The sequence below is a fragment of the Natrix helvetica genome, assembly GCF_964273705.1.
Source record: "Natrix helvetica genome assembly, chromosome: 9".
NCBI lineage: Eukaryota > Metazoa > Chordata > Lepidosauria > Squamata > Natricidae > Natrix > Natrix helvetica.
In genome coordinates this window covers 9,602,240-9,621,464 of record NC_138560.1, presented here as the reverse complement: position 1 = coordinate 9,621,464, position 19,225 = coordinate 9,602,240, and the positions used below count along the sequence as shown (strand labels likewise).

The following is a 19,225-nucleotide window of genomic DNA, read 5'->3' as shown; positions in this document are numbered from 1 at the left end:
ATGAAGAACGGTTGCAGGAACTGGGCATGGCTAGTCTAGGGAAGAGAAGGACCAGGAGTGATATGAGAGCAGTGTTCCAATATCTGAGGGGCTTCCCCAAAGAAGAAGGAGTCAAGCTATTTTCCAAAGCACCAGAAGGCAAGACAAGAAGCAACAGATGGAAACTAATCAAGGAGAGATTCAACCTGGAAATGAGGAGAATTTTTCTGACAGTAAGAACAATTAACCGATGGAACAGAAGTTGCCTTCGGAAGTTGTGGGAGCTTTGTCACTGGAGGCTTGCAAGAAGAGATTGGACTGCCAGAAATGGTGTAGGGTCTCCTGCTTATGTGGGGGGTTGGAGTAGATGACCTACAAGGCCCTTCCAACTAATCTGATCAAAAATGGCATCCAGAACTGTGCACAGCATAGATAAGTAGATAAATAGATCATAGATTTGTATGACACTATTATCATTTTCATTTTTGATCCTTTTCCTAATTATCCCTGGAACACAGTATACCTTTTCCACAACTATTACATTTGCTTGGTGCCATCATTGAGCTATACACCATGACCCCACGATCATTTTTTTCTAAGTAGCACATTCCCCATCACCCTAGCTGCAAAGTTAAGAGTTTCGCTGCAGCACGCATCATTTTATACTTAAAATTAATCGCATCTGTCGTGTGGTTGACCCATCCTTCACTTAAACAAGATCTTCTGGCGCTTTTTACAATCATTTTGGTCCCATTACTGTCTGAACCATGGGAAAAAAAGGGCTCTCTTGTGTTATGAATCACAGTATGAACTTGCAGAAAAAGCTACTGGGGCTTCGTGGCCGTTGAATCATCAATGGGAAACGAGTTCACGAAGAGATAATGACGTGAGCTGTTCAAGGCAGAGGGACGGGCAAGAATAATAATTAGTGAAGTTAGTGAGAAATGCAACTCAGTTAAAAAAAATAATCAAAAGCAACATCAACCGGTTCTACCTGGGCTTTTCAGACTTTCTCTTTGTCAGCTTCTAAATCTAGAAGCAAATGTTTAATCCCCTCTCCATCTTGCCCTATCCATTCCCCCCTTAGAAATATGAAGATGAGTATCAAACAATCTGCAATATTAAGTGTGGGGGAAGATAGATTAATGAAAACTGGTGAAAGCAAGGCAGTGAAGACACCAAGCTATGCTTTATGGTGGGTGGGTGGGTGGGTGGGAAAACTATGGCAACTTTACAATTTGTGAACTTCAACTCCCAGGATTCCTGAGCCAGCATGGCTGGCTCAGGAATCCTGGGAGTTGAAATTCATAAATTCTGGGAGTTGAAGTCCACAGGTCGTAAAGTTGCCATAGTTGCTCACCCCTGCTTTAAGTTTGCAACAGAGGTTGGAAAGTAACCTTTCATTTGATCTTTGTTGTTCAGTCACTAAGTCATGTCACTAAATTCTAATGTTCAGTCACTAAGTCGTACCCCATTTTGGGCATAGGACTCTAAGCCCCCTTGTCCTCCATTGTCTTCCAGAGTTTTTCTGTTCTGACCTGGGCTTCCCAAGAGCATGAAGCAAACTCCTTGTCCCGACAAAAAACCCTTTTATTAATTGACTGTGAATTCTTCTCATTCACATCCACCAAAGTCTTTCAAGTGAGGGTTTGTAGTCACAGACCTTATCTGGCTTGGAGAGCTGACAGGCTGATATCTGCCAAACTTGGCAAGGAGTCTCGGAGAGTCACGAACCAATTAAGCAAACTAATTGTCTCCTGCAAACTCCCCTCCCCTTTTGCCACACTTTTATTTCCTCTGGGAGGGGCCATTCATGGTCCACCTGTGACCTTACTCCCAAGTCGACCCCTATTCCTTAGTTCCCTTCCTCTGGCAACTCTGCATATGCACACACTGGGAACAGACTCCAGCTGTTTGTCTGCCCCACTGATGTCCGACTCTGAAGGCAACTGATAACTGTCAGATGGCCCTGGCTCCATCTCTGCCTCCGACACAGAGCCCTCATCAGAGCCTTCTCCAGACTCCAGGACTGGCCCATGTTCCTCCCCAACCTCCTCACTGTCCGAATCATCTGCACACATGACAATATTTCTTAAGTTGGTAGACCTGTTCATGCATACAAAGGCTTGTTTTCTTGAGTTTGTGATAGTGGAGAGTACGACAGGAGTAGTAACTTGTATTTATTAGAGAAGCCGTCATTGTCGAGTTTGTAGGGTAAGATTAACCATAATCTGTCAGCAAGATAGACTAAGTGCCCGCAGCATGCTAAACTAAAACCCAGTAATCCATTAGGTGGCTTGGTAGCATATGTGAATCGTTTTCCTGAGTTATATTGACTTTCCCTAGAGAAATGTATAATTTTTGCAACCTTCCTTGGGAGAAGAAGGACCGGGCATAAGAAAACCATGCTTTGGGGAGATTTCTCAATAATGTTGTTTTTTGTTTTTTAAGGAAGCAGTAACCCTCTTTTTAATTTGAATTATTCCTCCCCCCTCCCCGCCCACCCCACCATGTTTCTGTCAGTTGCCCATGATCAGGCTGAATGTCACAGTTTAGGAGGCAAAAGAAAGATTATCACTAGAGAGGATGGAAGAAGGATGCCAAGATATGTAGAATACCCACTCAAATAAAAAATCTAGAAAAAAAAAAAGAAGTCTCCTTCAAGATGACTGAATGAGGATTGAGTAAAGAAGATGACTAGAAAAGAAAGCAATTTCTTATGTTGAAAATGCCCAAAGTTCCACAGAAAATTAGATGTGTGCTAAATATATTTCACAATTAGCTTTCTTTCCAGATTACATAAAAGTGACCACAGGAGGGTTATGTCTTGGCTGAAATGCAGAAAAGGAGATCAACATTTTAAAAGTGATTTCCAGGGAGGTGTGGCCCATTTCTTTGGAAAAGCTAAAACACCTGAAACTATCTACTCGGTAAAACAGTGTGAATGAGCGCATTAGTCAGTTGAATTCCTGTACATTTCCTTCTTCCTCTGTCTCCAGCCCCAGCTTGTGATTAAATGTTATTGTTGAAGAGTTCGTTAAGCTTTTAAAAATCCCGATGATACATCCAAGCTACCAGGGTTCATTCCAAGCTTACTCATTTCTTTTGAAAAAAGTTATTAGCCAAATTATTAGACTCCCTTGAAGACAAGGGCGGCTGACAAAAGATTTAAAACCATAAACAAAACCAGTAGCTTGAAAAACATAGCACATCACTGTTTATAATTGATCGCTGGACCTAAAAACAACAGCACCAAATTTAAAGCTCGAAGTGCCTCATCACAGAGGAAGAACATTAAAAGGTTTAAGAGTTGTACGTGGGGAAGAATCACTGCAATTATGAAATTTGGGGTAATCGCAAGTATCTAAGACTCATTAATTTCCGTAGGCCAGTCTATAAGGATGACTTGCATCTGGATCCAGTTCATTTCCTGTGAAGAAACACTCATCAGAACTGTAGACATTGTAGGAAATTGTATAACAGTGCATTGTAGGAGGAAGCCCTTGATAGTAAAAAATCAGAAGAAATCTAGTGGCATCTTTCTAGACCATCAGTGTCAAACTCGATTTCATTGAAGGCTGAATCAGGGTTGTGTTTGACCTTGGGGGTAAAGGGGGGGGGGGCATGGTCAGTCTGACATCACTTGTGTCGGGGGTGCCTGTGGTGGCCAAAGTGCTCTGCCAGTGAAAACAGGCTCCCGAGCTCCGTTTTCAGCTGTGACAGCTTCCTGAGCTCTGTTTTTGCTGGCAGAGCCATCGTGGGCCAGTCCACTGTTTCCAGGGTGGCCCCGTGGGCCGGATGTAGCCCACGGGTCTTGAGTTTGACACCCCTGTAAAAAATAAACCTAACAAATTTTATTAAAAGGCAGAAACCTTTGTAAGCCATTTAATAAATTTGATCAGCTGGAAAGATGCTACTTATCCAATGGTTTAGGATGATCAGAATGGTAAAAGCTTACTGCGTGCAGGTAGTCCACAACTTACAACTATTCATTCAGTGACTCTTCAAAGTTGCAATGACACTGAAAAAAGTGACTTACAACTGGTCCTCACACTTGCAACCATTACAGCATCCCCAACAATCACACAATCAAAACTTTGGCACTTGGCCACCGGCAGATATTTTTTAGGACAGTTTCAGAGGTCATGTAGTCTCCATTGGCAAACTTTCTAGCTGGTTTCAGGCAAGCAAAGCCAATTGGGGAAGCCTGGATTCGTTTCATGACCAAATGACAACCGAAGTGATTCACTTAAGGACCATGGCAAAAAAGATCCTAAAATTGGACACGACTCACTTAAGAACTGCCTTGCTTAACAACATAAATTTTGGTCCCAATTGTGGTTGTAAGTCGAGGACTACCTGTGTTAACCTGTGGGAGGGGAAGAGGTTGAGCCACAAATATTTTTGAGAGCAGATTCACTGTAATGCAAATCACACTGTTCCATAAATGTTGCAATCCTTTACTTGTTTACCTGGGACTTAGTCTCATTGATCCTAGTGGGGCTTAAGTATTTAAGGGTAGCTGTGAATAGGATTTACACGGATGACATTAATTTCCCCCATTCATTAAAAATCCAGGGTGGATTAATGATGCCGCTTATTAACATTAACATTTCAGATCCAGAGTCTCAGCAGCATAAAACAGTGAGATAAGACATAATCTGCCAAGGGATAATTTAGAGAGGCAGCAAGAAAAATCATAACGTATCTGTATTGGTACCTTTTCCTGGTAGCATGAAATTGTATCAACAAACTATTAAAGGCAGATGTTGTTGGCCACAGGTCCCTTTACAACAACGTTTTTTTTCAACCATTGAAATATTGCAAAGAAGCAATATATATAATACATATACACATACACATACACACACACACACACACACACACACACATATATATGCAGGTATTGGCGTATTCGGATGTATTCCCGTGTAAGAATGAGAGTATCTTGGCGACTTTTGACGAGGTCCCACTCGCTATCTTCAGGCTAGTGGTTTCGGCTTCGTGCTTTTGCAAGAAAGCGTGATCGGAACTACCGTCTTTCTATAAATATTGGTGGGGGTGTGTGGAGTGCTGGCTTTGTTGCTGTAAGCGGATTGGTTGGCTGTGTTGTTACATACATACATACATACATACATACATACATACATATGTACCTTAATGCAATTTCCTTCTCAAATGAATTGAATGGCTTTTACTTACTTCCAGGAAATGGAATGCGATTTGGGAATTGGTCTTATTAAACCCAGTGCCTGTATTTGCATATTATGTCAAGGTGGAATATGGTTTATTTTGTCTTTGATTTTATGAAAAGTAGCTTGTTAACATTCAGTACTATATTATACAATTTAATGGTAATACGTATTGCCTATAATTAAAATGAGAGAACACGTATCTATATTGTAATTTTTCTAAATGTGTAAAATTATATCACATTATTACCGGGCGCTTATGACATTATACAACTCTGCTGCACCTTATTTTTTGATTAGTTTTATTTTCTCAATAGACAGCCCATATTTCAATAGCAGAGCAATTAAATATTGGCCCATCTTCCTCCACCTTCCAGACGGATTGAAATGGCAGTTTCAAAGTCATAATGGGCAGGGCTTGAGAATTTTTATTTTTAGCATTAGATTCTCCTATGCCATGTAGCATGTCGGGCAACAGGATAGGAGAATATAGGAGTAATAATCCCAACATATCTAGGAGGCGTTTGAATGGAAAAAGTTCTCCTCCATTGTGTCAGTAGATCTTTCCAGTTTTGTTTCACTGGAGATGCCAGGAATTTAATTTGAAAACTTACAACCAGTGAGATCTCCAGATCTCTGGTTAACTTGTTTGCATGGACTAACAATCTCCAGAGATCTTTCATAGATCTTTCACTTGGAGATATAAATGGAGCACATTTTGCTTCACATCCAAGAAACTTCATCAGTTCTGGTAGGATGGTGGGCAGGACTGAAATTCAGAAGGTTCTGACAGGTTCTGGAGAACCGGTAGTGGAAATTTTGAGTAGTTCGGAGAATCGACAGATACCACCTCTGGCTGGCCCCAGAGTGGGGTGCGAATGGAGATTTTGCAGTCTCCTTCCCCTGCCACGCCCACCAGGCCTCACCCACAGAACCGGTAGTAAAAAAAAATTGAATTTCACCACTGATGGTGGGGGCGATGGAAGGATGAACTGATGAAGAACCGATGAAGCTTCTTGGTTGAGAAGTGAGACTTCTTCTTCTTCAAGGGAAAAAAAAAACCAGTCCAGTTGCTTTTTGAAAAAGCACCTTTGAAGACAACGATTACTCAAAAGTGTCATCTCCGCAGACATCCAGGTTTTTAGGGTGAAGTTTTTCCAGGTCTGCTTTAAAGATGCTGAGGCATTCTGCTTGAAGAACGTACATTTTGTTCCTGAGCTCGGTGCTTGGAATCGAGGCCTTCAGGAGCCCCTGTTCAGGACATAATGAAATGTCTTTAACCTTCCTTTGAGTTTTGTTTCTCTCATTGGCTGTGTTGGCCCTTTCACCACGGCCTAAGGGCCTGAACAGTCATCCTATGTAATAAGCCTATTAATGTTTGCATTCAGAACTGGTAACTGGTTTTTAGCAACTCATCTTGAACCATCTCATTCTCCACTGATAATTAACTTTCAGAAGGATGGCTTTGATGAGCCTCGTCTTGTTGGATAAGATAGCAAAAAATACCAAAGAGCAAAGATAAAATAGCTAAACTTCAAGGACTATTTAGCTCCAGATGATGATGGTGAAAATGATAATTTAGCTCCAGAAACATCAACTTTCTAATGATGATGCTTGCAGAACAAGTACTGTAGTCCTCAACTTATAACCGAACACTTAATGACCATTCAAACTTACGGCCGACCTCCCCAGTGCTACTTACCACCTGTTTTCAGAGTTATGATAGCCGCACACACCCCTGTGGTCATGTAATCACATTTTGGGCACTGGGCTACTGGCTCTCCTTTATTGGAATATGCAGCATCCTGTGGTCACATTGTGAATCATCAGTTTGCGATTATTCTTTTTTTTGTCAGTTTTTCAGTGTTTACTCTCAAGTTTCTGGTATTAACAAAATGCTGCAAAAAAATCTCATAAAAGAGAATCATCTTGCAGAGAGAGGGGCGGCAAACAAAGCAAATGGATGGATGGATGGATGGATTGGTGGATGGGTGGATGGATGGATGGATGGGAAGGGAAACCTCTTCTTAAGAGAAAAAAACTGTCCAATTGCCTTTTGGAAAAGCACCTTTGAGACTAAAAACCTGAAGTTTTTAGTTAAGTCATTCCTCTACTTATGACCTCAACAATCTATGACAGTGATGGCAAACCTTTGCAGCACTGAGTGCTGAAACGGGAACACTTCGCTTGCGCGGGTGTGTTCTGCGCACTTGTCTGGGCTGCAACCAGGAAAAGGAGTTGCCCAGGGGGCATGCGTGTGTTGGAAAATTTACTTCTGGTTTCTGGTGCGTGCATGTGCGCCAGCCGGCAAGTCTTCTGGTTAGTGCCGTGTATGCGCACACGCTGATCAGCTGGCCGGTGTGCATGCTCACGCTGGAAAACGGAAGACTAGCTCTTCTGCGTATGCAGCAGTGGCTGCATGCACAAAGGCCAGCTGATCTTTGTGTGTGCAGGCGCGCCAGAAACCCGCAAGAGGAAGGGGTGACGCCACATGTGCCAGGCGACATGGCTTCGTGCGCCACTTCAGGCATTCGTGCCATAGGTTCGCCATCACGGATCCATGATTATAATTCCAGGGTCAATTACATTCGTAAGTTGAGATCTACCTATTCAGCATTTAGTGATTTACTGAGCGCAAAGGATGAAATACTAGGATGTGCTAGAATAGTCCCCCCAGTGGTAAGCAAGATGCCTTTTGAAAACCGGAAAGCTGGGGGTGGGGGGTGGAATTGAGAAGGGAGGGGGGGAGGGGAGGAGAGAAGGCTCTGTAATTTTAAAAGAATGCATTAAATCCAATAATTTACAACATCAGGCATCCTTGAAAGTTGAGAAGGAATGAGAAAATTGTTAGCGTGTCAGAAGAGCACAAAAGTTCCAGAAACAAATGCTACATACATATAATAGGAACCACATTCAGATCGTGAACAAAAACATCATAATAGAAAACTAATTTCATGTTTGCATCCACACCAGATCCTTCGTCAACTGAGGCACTTAGAGAAACCTAGCGGCTGCACTGGGTTTAACCTTGGTTAACTTTTTGTATGGCTTTGTGTGATGTGTGAACCCCGATTGTTCAGTGAGTTTTTGATGCAGTGTATTGTACAAACACAAATCCATAAACTGGGTTAATTAAACTGATTCTTTGAACATTATCCAAAAAGAACATAACCTGAGAAACTAACTTAAACGCTCACATCTGAAACAACACTTTATCTTCACCACTGATTGAATAAATTTAGGATGATTTATGATGATGATGGCATCAGACTGGAAATCTAACATCCATCAGACTCCCAAAGAGTTAATCCCAACTATCCAAATTGCACAAGATCTTTAAAGAGTTCAACAGTTTAATTTGAGATCTGCTTGACATTTTGGTGCTGTTTTGGCAGTTTAGAAAAACCAAACCCAGATATTTAACTCAGGAAATTATTGCTGTGCGCAACACAATCTCCAGTGCAGCCACTTGATCTAATTTAGGGCAACATTATCTCGGCTGCACAAACCCAGATAACCACTAGATGGCAACGATGAGTGAGAATGCTCTGTGTTTCTTTTCAACCATGTCCCAGTCACCTGTAGTTTAGCAGCCCAGATATAGTAATTCTAATCTAACCTAGTGAAAGCTGCTCTGATTGACCAGCTTTTCCTAGAATCTGCCAGACAGAAAAATGTCTCTGGTCAGCATGGATAACGCTGGTTCTAATTCTGGAACTTGGAAGACCATCCATTGGGGGAAAGTTCCAAAATCTCAAGCCATGAATGAAGGAAGGAATGTGTGAGCGAGCGAGCAAGCAAGGAAGCACAGAAGCAGGCAGGCAGGGAAGCAAGCAAGCTCTTGATGTTTGGTATTGCACTGGAATCTTCTGCATGCAAAACCAGCATGCTGCCTGCTGAGGTTGCAGCTGGGAAAAATGATTTCAGCGGCCCGCTAACCAGGATGTTTTGCATGCCTGTGGTTCCTGATTCCCAACGGGGGGGGGGATGCGGGGGACCGGTCCAACCAGTTACAAGCCCCTTGATTAGGAATGGGGAACTGCCGGTGTCCGTAATCTCTCTAGCTCCCAGACATGTCAGTTTGCTTAGTTATCCCCTACACACACACACACACACACACACACAGAGACAGAGACAGAGACAGAGGCTCAGCTGACTGCACTACAAAGGAGGTGGGACAACAGTCCCATCCACCACTCATGAGAAAAAGTAGCCGATAGAGCTTATTTGGGTCACCTTATCCCAACAAAGTAAAAAATGTTTTAAAAAGATGCTAGTTCAACTTGTGAAATGCAGACACTTTGATAATTCTTCAAAATTCTTCACATATTTTGGACTACTGCTCTCATAATCTCTTGTCCCTGGGCCATGCAGAATGGATCTTGCAGGATTTGAACATCTGTCTGGAATTAAGGTTGCTTGCCCATTTTCTTGGTGCCTCATGTTGATGTTATCATGTTCGTATTTTACAGGAAGCAAAACTTGGTTGACGTAAAATTCTTTGATTGAATAAGCGCTGCCAGTTTAAGTGTTCTGTGCTTCAGAGTTTGCTCTTTCTTGCAACTATGCAGGTTAAAAAAAAAAAGACAGACCCTGAAGACAGAGTTTAGGGACTAGAGTTGTATTATAGGTGGTCCTCAGGGACACGGTGGCTCAGTGGTTAAGACGCTGAGTTTGTTGATCAGAAAGGTCAGCAGTTTGGCGGTTTGAATCCTTAACCGCCGCATAACGGAGTGAGCTCCCGTTACTTGTCCCAGCTTCTGCCAACCTAGCAGTTCGAAAGCAGGTAAAAAGGCAAGTAGAAAAATGGGAACCACCTTTGGTGGGAAGGTAACAGCGCTCCATGCACCTTCGACGTTTAGTCATGCCGGCCATATGGCCACGGAGATGTCTTCGGACAGCGCTGGCTCTTCAGCTTTGAAACGTAGATGAGCACCGCCCCCTAGAGTCGGTAATGACTAGCACATATGTGCGAGGGGAACCTTTACCTTCACACAAAGGTAAAAAACAGTCCAACCTACCAAAAACAGCACCACAAAAATCAGATTAGGAACACAAGTTGAAATAGGGAAGAAAATGGTAAGTGAGCACCTGTCTACGCTAGACGAGTTCAAATCACCAGGACCGGATGGATTACACCCCAGGGTTCTGAAGGAACTGGCAGACGAGATCTCAGAACCACTGAACTATATCTTTCAGAGATCCTGGATCCTGGTAGTCCTTAACTTAAAACGGTTACTGCGTCCCCATAGTCCCAGGATCAGAATTTATCCCCTTGTCAGTCAGCATGCATTTATGACAATTGCAGGATCCAGCATCATAGGACCACCGTTCGTGACCTCGCCTATGGCAATTTGAGAGCAGGTCAGGAATGCTTCGCAAGTTGACACCCACCCGGCTTCCAACAAGCAAAGTCAACGGGGGAAGCCTGATTCACTTAACAACGCTTATGTGGTAAAAAAGGTCATAAATCAGGCTGATCATGTGATGACCCGGTTTATGACTGTCACGATTTATGACTGCGATGGGCAGGCTCTATCCTGTTTCCATGAAAATAAGACCCAACTGCAAAACAAGCCCTAGCATGATTTTTTTCAGGATGCTCGTAATATAAGCCCTGCCCCCAAAATAAGCCCCAGTTAAGATTGTCAGCCAGCCAGGTGCATTTAAGTACCGTATTTTCCCGAAAATAAGACCCAACCAGAAAATGAGCCCTAAAGTCTTTTGGAGCCAAAATTGATATAAGACCCGGTCTTATTTTTGGGGAAACATTGCAAACGTAAGTGTAGGTTTACCTGTATTCCAACTGGGTGAACTGTAGCAAACTATGGTTTCTTTCAAAAACAGTTAATGGATCAGGGAACTTCGGCATTTGCATATCTAGATTGACATACAACATCTCTTGATTCATGTTCTCTTTTACATTTGCTTTCTCTAGAATTAGCTCCAGGCTGAGCTTTTTCCTCCTCAGAGGTTACCACCTTATCCCAGTGTCCACCTCCACCTGTGCGAGGACTGTACTGTATCTCACTTCAACTCTCAGAATACCTAAAATTTTATATTTTAATTGTACATTCGGTTTTTACTATTGGGGTATGTTAATGGTGATTTTTAATTGTCTAAATGTTGTAATTTGTTACCTCCTCCGTGCATGTATGTCTTTGTATATATGTATGTTTATGTGTTTGTACACATGTGTTATGTTCTATATGTTCCATTGTACGCCGCCCCGAGTCCTGCCTGGAAAGGGAGTGGCTAATAAATTCAAATTATTATTATTATTATTATTATTATTATTATTATTATTATTATTATTATTATTATTATTATTATTATTATTATTATTATTATTATTATTATTACCTACCTGTATTGCCTAGGCATGGTGGGAGTTGAAGTTCCCATATCTTCAAACACCACATTGGAGTGGCTGCTACTATATGTTGGTCTTTTTCTTAAATTAGCAAGTTCACTTTCTTTGTTTGGTAATAATTTCCAAATTCCTTTCTCTATGAGTAGCACTTCCTACAAACTTGAAGTCATCTGCAGAGTTCAAGACCCAGAAGCTGGCTTAATGGCCTTGACCACTTTTGTAATCAAGGCCATTAAGCCAGCTTCTGAGTACATTGGTCCTGTGACTATAAGCTGGAGAGTTCAGTTCTCCAACTGACCCCTGGGTTGGCTTATGACAGAGGTGTCCAAACTTGGGAACTTTAAGACTTGTGGACTTCAACTCCCAGAATTCCCCAGCCAGCATGGCTGGCTGGGGAATTCTGGGAGTTGAAGTCCACAAGTCTTAAAGTTCCCAAGTTTGGATACCCCTGGCTTATGATGATTAATAGCTTTTGCTTTTGTATCTATCAACCTTTTGAAAGCCTTTTCAAGCCTTCTGACAGCCTTTTCGAAATATAGATTTTTCATGGTGATGTAGGAGTTTCATCCCAATATTTTTCTGAGCTAGGAGGTCCGGTGACCGATTCCACTTCAATAGACTCCAACTCTGTGATATAGTCCTCTCCAGATTTATGTTTTTCTCCATTTCTTGCTTCATCATTGTTGGTTCCGTTGTTGAGTTATAGTGCTAAGCCTTTATCCGTGCTATGCTGAATGGCTCTGCACCAGAGGTGGTATTCAGAAGGTTCTGATCAGTTCTGGAGAACCAGTAGTGGAAACTTTGAGTAGTTCAGAGAACAGGTAAATACCACCTCTGATTGGCCCCGCCCCCATCTATTCCCTTCCTCCCGAGTCCCAGCTGATCCGGAGGAAATGGGGATTTTGCAGTAACCTTCCTCTGGAGTGGGTTGGGAATGGAGATTTTACAGTATCCTTACCCTGCCATGCCCACCAAGCCACACCCACAGAACCGGAAGTAAAACAATTTGAAATCCACCACTGCTCTGCACACAAGGTTTACAACACTTTTCATCAGTGAACCTGGCGAAATCAGGAACAGGTGAAATTGGGCAGATTTACTTTAGAAGAATTTGTTCTGATTGCATTTAAATGTAATTAAAATTAAGAATAATAAATATGTCCAGATAAGTGGCAGCCTCTGGTCTACCTTGGCCGATGTCAAACGTTAAGTAGGTTTAGAATTGTGTACTACTATGAGATGAGAGCCAGTTTGGTGTCATGGTTCAGGCACCTGATTAGAAACTCTAAAATCATGAGTTCTTGTCCCACCAAGGCTGGGTGACCTTGGGCCAGTCATTTTCCCTTAGCCCTTGGAAGGAGGCAATTGCAAACCACACCTGAGTAACTTTGCCAAGAAAGCTGCAGGGACTTGTCCAGGCAGCCTCTGAGAATGGGACGTGATTGAACAGGGGGAAAAAAACACTATTTGGATGGGAGGCTACTAAGAAAAGCCAGAACTAACTCAGACTGGAAAACCCAAAATAATTACAGAAAAAGGCAAAGGCAGGAAATATGTATTGACGCGTTGCCAAGAAAACTGTTGGGAGTCCTTGAGAGCTGGGCTTGATACAGAGTTTTCATTATTTCCCTTCCGTTATTTTAACATTTCTTTCTCTGGTCTTCCCTCCTTCAACTCCAGTGACAATGAATATTCGTATATGTCATCACAGGATAAAAAGAATGAGGATATTTCATAAATCACAGTTGTTTATTGAATACACTTTGCGCCCTTCTTTCCCTGTTGTAATATTCAATAGTGCTAATAATGAACTTCTTGAGTGTAGGGTGTTCATATTTGGTTGCTTCTTATGAGTCCAGCTTTTCAGTCATAGACTTATTAGCTCATTCCTATTTCCAGGCCAAAGACAATAGTGTTTAGAACATACAATCTCATTCAGAGTGGCGGAAGAATGCGTGATTGTTCTAGAATGGAAGTTGCCTTAGATGAATGTGTGTTGGTGCGGGAATGAAAAGTGGCTAGATTGGGTCCTTTTTGCTCCCTATCATGATCCTAACAGCTCTGCAACAGACGGATATTGGGTGGGTGGGCTTGCTCAGAGGCTATAGAGTTCATTGGGTCCTGTTTATAAGATGGACTATCTAGATGACTTGCCCAGAAGTTGAATCCTAGATTCTTTGATTCCCATTCACTGGATCTCGTTCTTTATCTGCTGATGAGTATCAGCTTCTACCCCTGGAATTTTTGCCTAAGAGGGTCAAATAATAGATGAGAAGAAGGGTTGTCTGTAGGGTTAGTGCAGAGCAGGGGCCAAAACCTGTAGGAGAGGTAATAGCACTGGGCTAGAGCGACATCAGGCTGGGATCATGAAACACACCAGACCCAAATCTGGATTAACCAAATTACAGTGGCAGTTTTACATTGTCACATGAAGCCTTTCCAATGAATCACGTGGTGGCTTTATATGAGGACCAGAGCCATATAACATAAGCTAGGCTTCTCCTTATGCACTGAACTACAAAGTCCCCAAACCCATTTTATACTAATCTAATGTGGTGTGGAAGCCACCCCATATTCTTATGCATTATAAGGTCCATGTTCCCTCCAAGCGTTCCAATGTCATCACTGGAGGGCCCAAGGCAGTGATTCTCCACCCTCCTCGGATTTTAAAACCGGGGCTGGGGCTGTGGTTGGGTGACATTTACTTGAATTTTGTTTACTTTTAGTACAATTAATGTACAGGTAGTCCTGAGCGTACAACCTGGAATTATGGCTGTAAGTTGTTGGAGCTGTAAGTCGAGACATCACATGGCCAGACTTTTTGGGTTTTGTCCCCCCCCCTCAACATTTTGCGTGGCAATTATTAAGTCAATGCTGTGGTTATTGTAAATTGGGAAGTAAATGCTGGAAACTAGCAAAATAATAATAATAATAATAACAACAACAACAAATTATGGCCATGTGACTGCAGGATGCTGTGGGGGGGGGGTTGCCTAGATATCACCCAAAAGACGATCACATGATGCAGTCTGTGTCTGTGTGTGTTATGTGGTCATCATAACTCCAAAATCAGGTGGTAAGTAGCTTTTGAGGTGTCATCATAACTTCTAAGTTGGTTGTTCAGTGGCCGGTCGTAAGTTAAGGATTGCTTTTTATTAAAATCTCATAAGATTCACACATTTCCCCCTCAAAACCATTTGGCTTTTCTTTGAAAAAGCCAAGGACTGCATTGCTGTCCTGCTGTAAAAGATAATACAGAATTTGCTTGTACCGGCCATTACACTTTAGTACGTCAGCTGATAAATTTCCCAAACATATTGGCTGATCAGTTATTTGAACTGCGACTTCCTCAGCCCAAGTCAAATACAGGACTTACAAAGCATTTGTTTAATGACCGTCGGAAGTTATGACGAAGCTGCAAAAAGTGATTTATGACAATGTCCCCCTCTTACGACTGTTGCAGCATCTTCTCCCCCCCCCGGTCACCTGATCAAAATTCAGATGCTTGGCAACTGGTTCATATTTATGACGGTTTTCCATGTGATCCTCCTTTTGCGACCTTCCGGCAAGCAAAGTCAGTGGGGAAGCCGGATGCACTTAACAACTGGGTCATTAACTTAACAGCTGCAGTGATTCATTTAACAACGGTTAAGCAAGTAAAATGGGGCAAAATTCACTTAATGGCCATCTTTGCTTAGCAAAAGAGATGTGGGGCTCCGTTGTGGTCATCACTTGTGGACTACCTGTATTATGATTATTAGTCTAAACCTGTCTTTTTAAAAATAAAATCTATGTATCATTGCATCTTTTCTATTTTGGCTTTTGGAGGCCAATTCTGTACCACGCAGATTGTTTTCCTGGCTGTTAGGCAGTGTGGTGGTGGGATCCTTTGTTCAGTATGTGCCAAAGTGCTGTTTGTGTTGCATTATTTGTGCTATTTTTTGAGAGCTGGGTGACGGATATGAGTCAATACTCTTTCTTGACCTTGAAAATTTGAACTATCTTCTTGCAGATGTGTTTCAACTGCCGGCAACCAAGCTGTCACTTAAATTTAGAAAGAAGTGCTTAAATTCTTGGCTGTCTCTTTGGCTTTATTTTACTGTAGCCTTGGGTTTGTTTTTTTTTTACATCTAATACTTCTTCTATTACTTTATTTTATAATTTCACTGTCTTATTGTTGTTTTATTGTGTTTTACAGCATGCCTTACATGCTGACCTGTGGGTACAACAATAAACTTATTTACAGTCCTACACTGACTTGCTTAATATATCTCCATTGATTTTAATAAGCTATTTCAGGCTTAGGCCATAATCTGACACATATTTTAATCTGCTTAAAGTTTAATTGCAATTATATACTTGGATCTGCACTCAGGTTTTAGGTAGGCTTGCAAAGGTTTTTTTTTTTGCCTTTTCATTAGAAGCATTTCCTTAATATAATGATTTCCTTAACAATCTTATGATTAATTAATTGATTGATTGATTAATTCATTAATGTTGCAATCTTCCCAGGTGGCTTCCAGCAAAGTCAGTGGCAGTAGCTGGATATCCTTAACAACTGCATGACTCGCTTAATGACTGCAGCAAAAAAGTAGCACAGATATTCCTTTACCACTTCTTCTTCTTGTGCCATATCTGTCATCGGACGTTGGCGATCATGTTGGCAATCCTATTTTTGTCAACAGCCACATGAAAAAGTGTTGTTGAGTTTTAGTCCAAACCGGTCCCTTAGATTTTGAAGCCATGAAGTTCTTCCTCTGCCTGGACCTCCTTTGCCTTCAATCTTTCCCTGGAGGATTAAGTGAAGGATGCCGTATTTTTCTGGGCGTCACATCACGTCCCAAATATTCTAACTTTCGCTTTTTAATGGCTTTGATGATTTCCGTTAGCTTTCCCAGGCGGCTTATCCCCTCCTCGTTTGTGATTTTGTCAACCCAGCTTATACGCAACAGCCGCCTGTAAATCCACATTGCAAATGTAAATCCACATTTCAGTCCTTTACTTACAACAGCTCATTTAGTGACTGTTCGAAGTTGCAGCGGAACTGAGAAAAGTGACATGGCCATTTTTCACATTAATGACTGCTGCAGCATCCTCCTGGCCGCATGATCAAAATTCAGCCGCTTGGGAATGGACTCAGGTTTACGACGGTTGCAGTGTCCCGTGGTCATGTGATAACCACTTGCGATCTTCTTACTATCCAAGTCAATGGAGAAGCCTGACTCACTTAACAACCTGGCTACTAACGTAACAACTTGGGTGATTCATCTGTGGCAAGCAAGGTCGTAAAATGGGGTGAAACTCACGTAACCAGTGTCTCAGCAACCGAGATTTTGGGCTGAGTTGTGGTCGTAAGTGGAGGACCACCTATACTGTCTTGGGTCTTGGAGATCTCTTTTATTAGATCTGAAATTTTGGAGGCTTTATATTGTGCCAATAAAAACGGGGGGAAATGGGATGGGCTGGAGAACTGTCTCTTGAACTAAGACAGGGACCTATGGAGTGGAATGGAAGAACGAGGGAGGAGGAAGCCATCAAAGGTGGCCCAACTTCTTTGGGCCCTGCCTTTTTGGTTGCCCCATAACCTCATAGGGCAGGGGTGTCCAAACTTGGGAACTTTAAGACTTGTGGACTTCAACTCCCAGAATTTCCCAGGAATTCTGGGAGTTGAAGTCCACAAGTCTTAAAGTTCCCAAGTTTGGACACCCCTGTCATAGGGAGATGCATTGCATCAGCTCAGATTATTTGCACATTGATTCTGCTTGATGGCAGCTTTCCATAATTTCCATCAAAGGCCAAGATATGCCAGAGCATACCACTTGCTCGACATTCAAAAAGTCCTACGTGAAATTTCTGACATAATCGCTGGAAAGCAACATCTCTTCAAAATTCTGGAGAACCATAGCCACTGTGAGCTGGATCGACCCCGTTGGTGTAAATTGGTACCAGGTGCTGTGTTTAACAGAATAACCGAGTTGGAAGGGACCTTGGAGGTCTTCTAGTCCAACCCCCCTGCTCAAGCTCGAGAACCTACACCATTCCAGGCAAATGGCTGTCCAGTCTCTTCTTAAGAGCCTCCAGTGATGGAGCGCACACAACGTCTGAAGGCAACTTCTGTTCCATTGCTTAATGGTTCTCACTGTTAGGAAATTTCTCCTTAGCTCTCTCCTTGATTAGTTTCCATTCATTCCTTCAGGCTCTTTGGAAAATCCTCTTTTTTTTTGTGGCAGCCCCTGAAATATTCTCTTACATACAGGTAGTCCTCAATTTAAGATCACAATTGGGACCAGAATTGTTAAGTGAGGCTGTTTTTAAATGAGTCATACCCAATTTTACTTTTCGTTGCAGTCACTAAGCGAATCCAGCTACCCTCATTGGTTTTGTTTATTGGAAGTCTCCTGGATAGGTCGCAAGTTTCTTTTTAGAAAAATTCAGGGCCGCCATTGCTTTGATCACTAAACAAATGTTTGTAACTCGAGGACTATCTATTGCCCACTGCCATTTGAGACATCACTTTTAATCTACAACAATGCAGGGAATTTTTTTTTTGTTACCTTCTCGTTTCTTTCCACTGCAAACATGACCCACATTCAATGTGAGCCTAGTGAGATGCTCTGGTTCCAGAGAAATTGTTGACAGCATCCATTCTCACAATACTGTAATCCTGAAAGATATAATTCACCTCTTTTAACCCTATTTGTTTCCTTCCTAATTGATGCAGCTGGTCTTTTTCCAGCCGGAGGACCTTGCTTGCATTTAAGTTCATTTTTTTTAAAAAATTATTGTCCTGAATTTGAGTTTGTTGTGTTGTGTGAGCCTGATGAAAGAAATGTCCTTCTGGGTTCAGCTCCAAGTGGGGAAAAAGACACTGGAGACATGGAGGCTGCTTGGAAAGATGGTTTTAATGGTGGACAGGACCACATGGCTTGAGCCCTGAACAGAAAAGGTGTTCACATGCTTCAATGTTGGTGGAGAAGAAGAGAAGGCAAAGGAAGGGCTGAAGAAGGGCTTGCAGGGCTTTTTATAACCTGTTCGGTCCCACCTCTCTGTTTCCTGTTCCTGTGTAAGAAATGTATTCTGATTGGCTGTCAGACTCCCATGGGCCCATGCAAGGGCAACCCTCTAGGCTGAGTTTTGAATCCAGGTTTGATTGAGTTCAGATGCCATGTGGTCAGTTGAGTAAAGGCTTATATTATCATGCCTTCATTCCCATCCCCCTGGAGCTGAAGGGGAGAACTCTTTATTATGTAAAGTGGACTAGCTTGGCCTTCCTAATGGCCCATTGATAAAGTGAGGATGGCAGGAAGCTGCAGGAATTTACTTAGTTTTTAAAATGTGTTTCTCCCTTTTTCACATCCAGGAAAATATAATATTCTGCCTTATGAATATTTCCTAGGATATTTCATTTTTCTGGGAGAGGGCTGGGTGATAACTTCCTACAAGCCAAAGAATGAGGTTTGCAGAAGCCCCCGTTAAGTTTTAACAAGCTGGGGTTTTTTCACAATCCATGATGGATAATGGTTGGGTTTGAAACTTGGCCAGATTTTGCCAGGAGCCAAATTTTATTCTAGTCACTTCCCTTTGGAGATCTTTCACATGAACTCCTGCATCCCAATAACTACAAAAGTCTTCGTTCTTGATCGACAATAGAAACAGAAGTTAGAAACAATGAGATATGAAA

The 19,225-nt window shown here is 42.1% G+C and overlaps 1 protein-coding gene across 6 annotated transcripts in view; it reads left to right on the top strand.

The window, feature by feature from the left end:
• Positions 1-19,225, top strand: part of LUZP1 (leucine zipper protein 1) — a 67,553-nt gene that overhangs the window by 10,764 nt on the left and 37,564 nt on the right. The gene's annotated exons all lie outside the window — the stretch shown is intronic.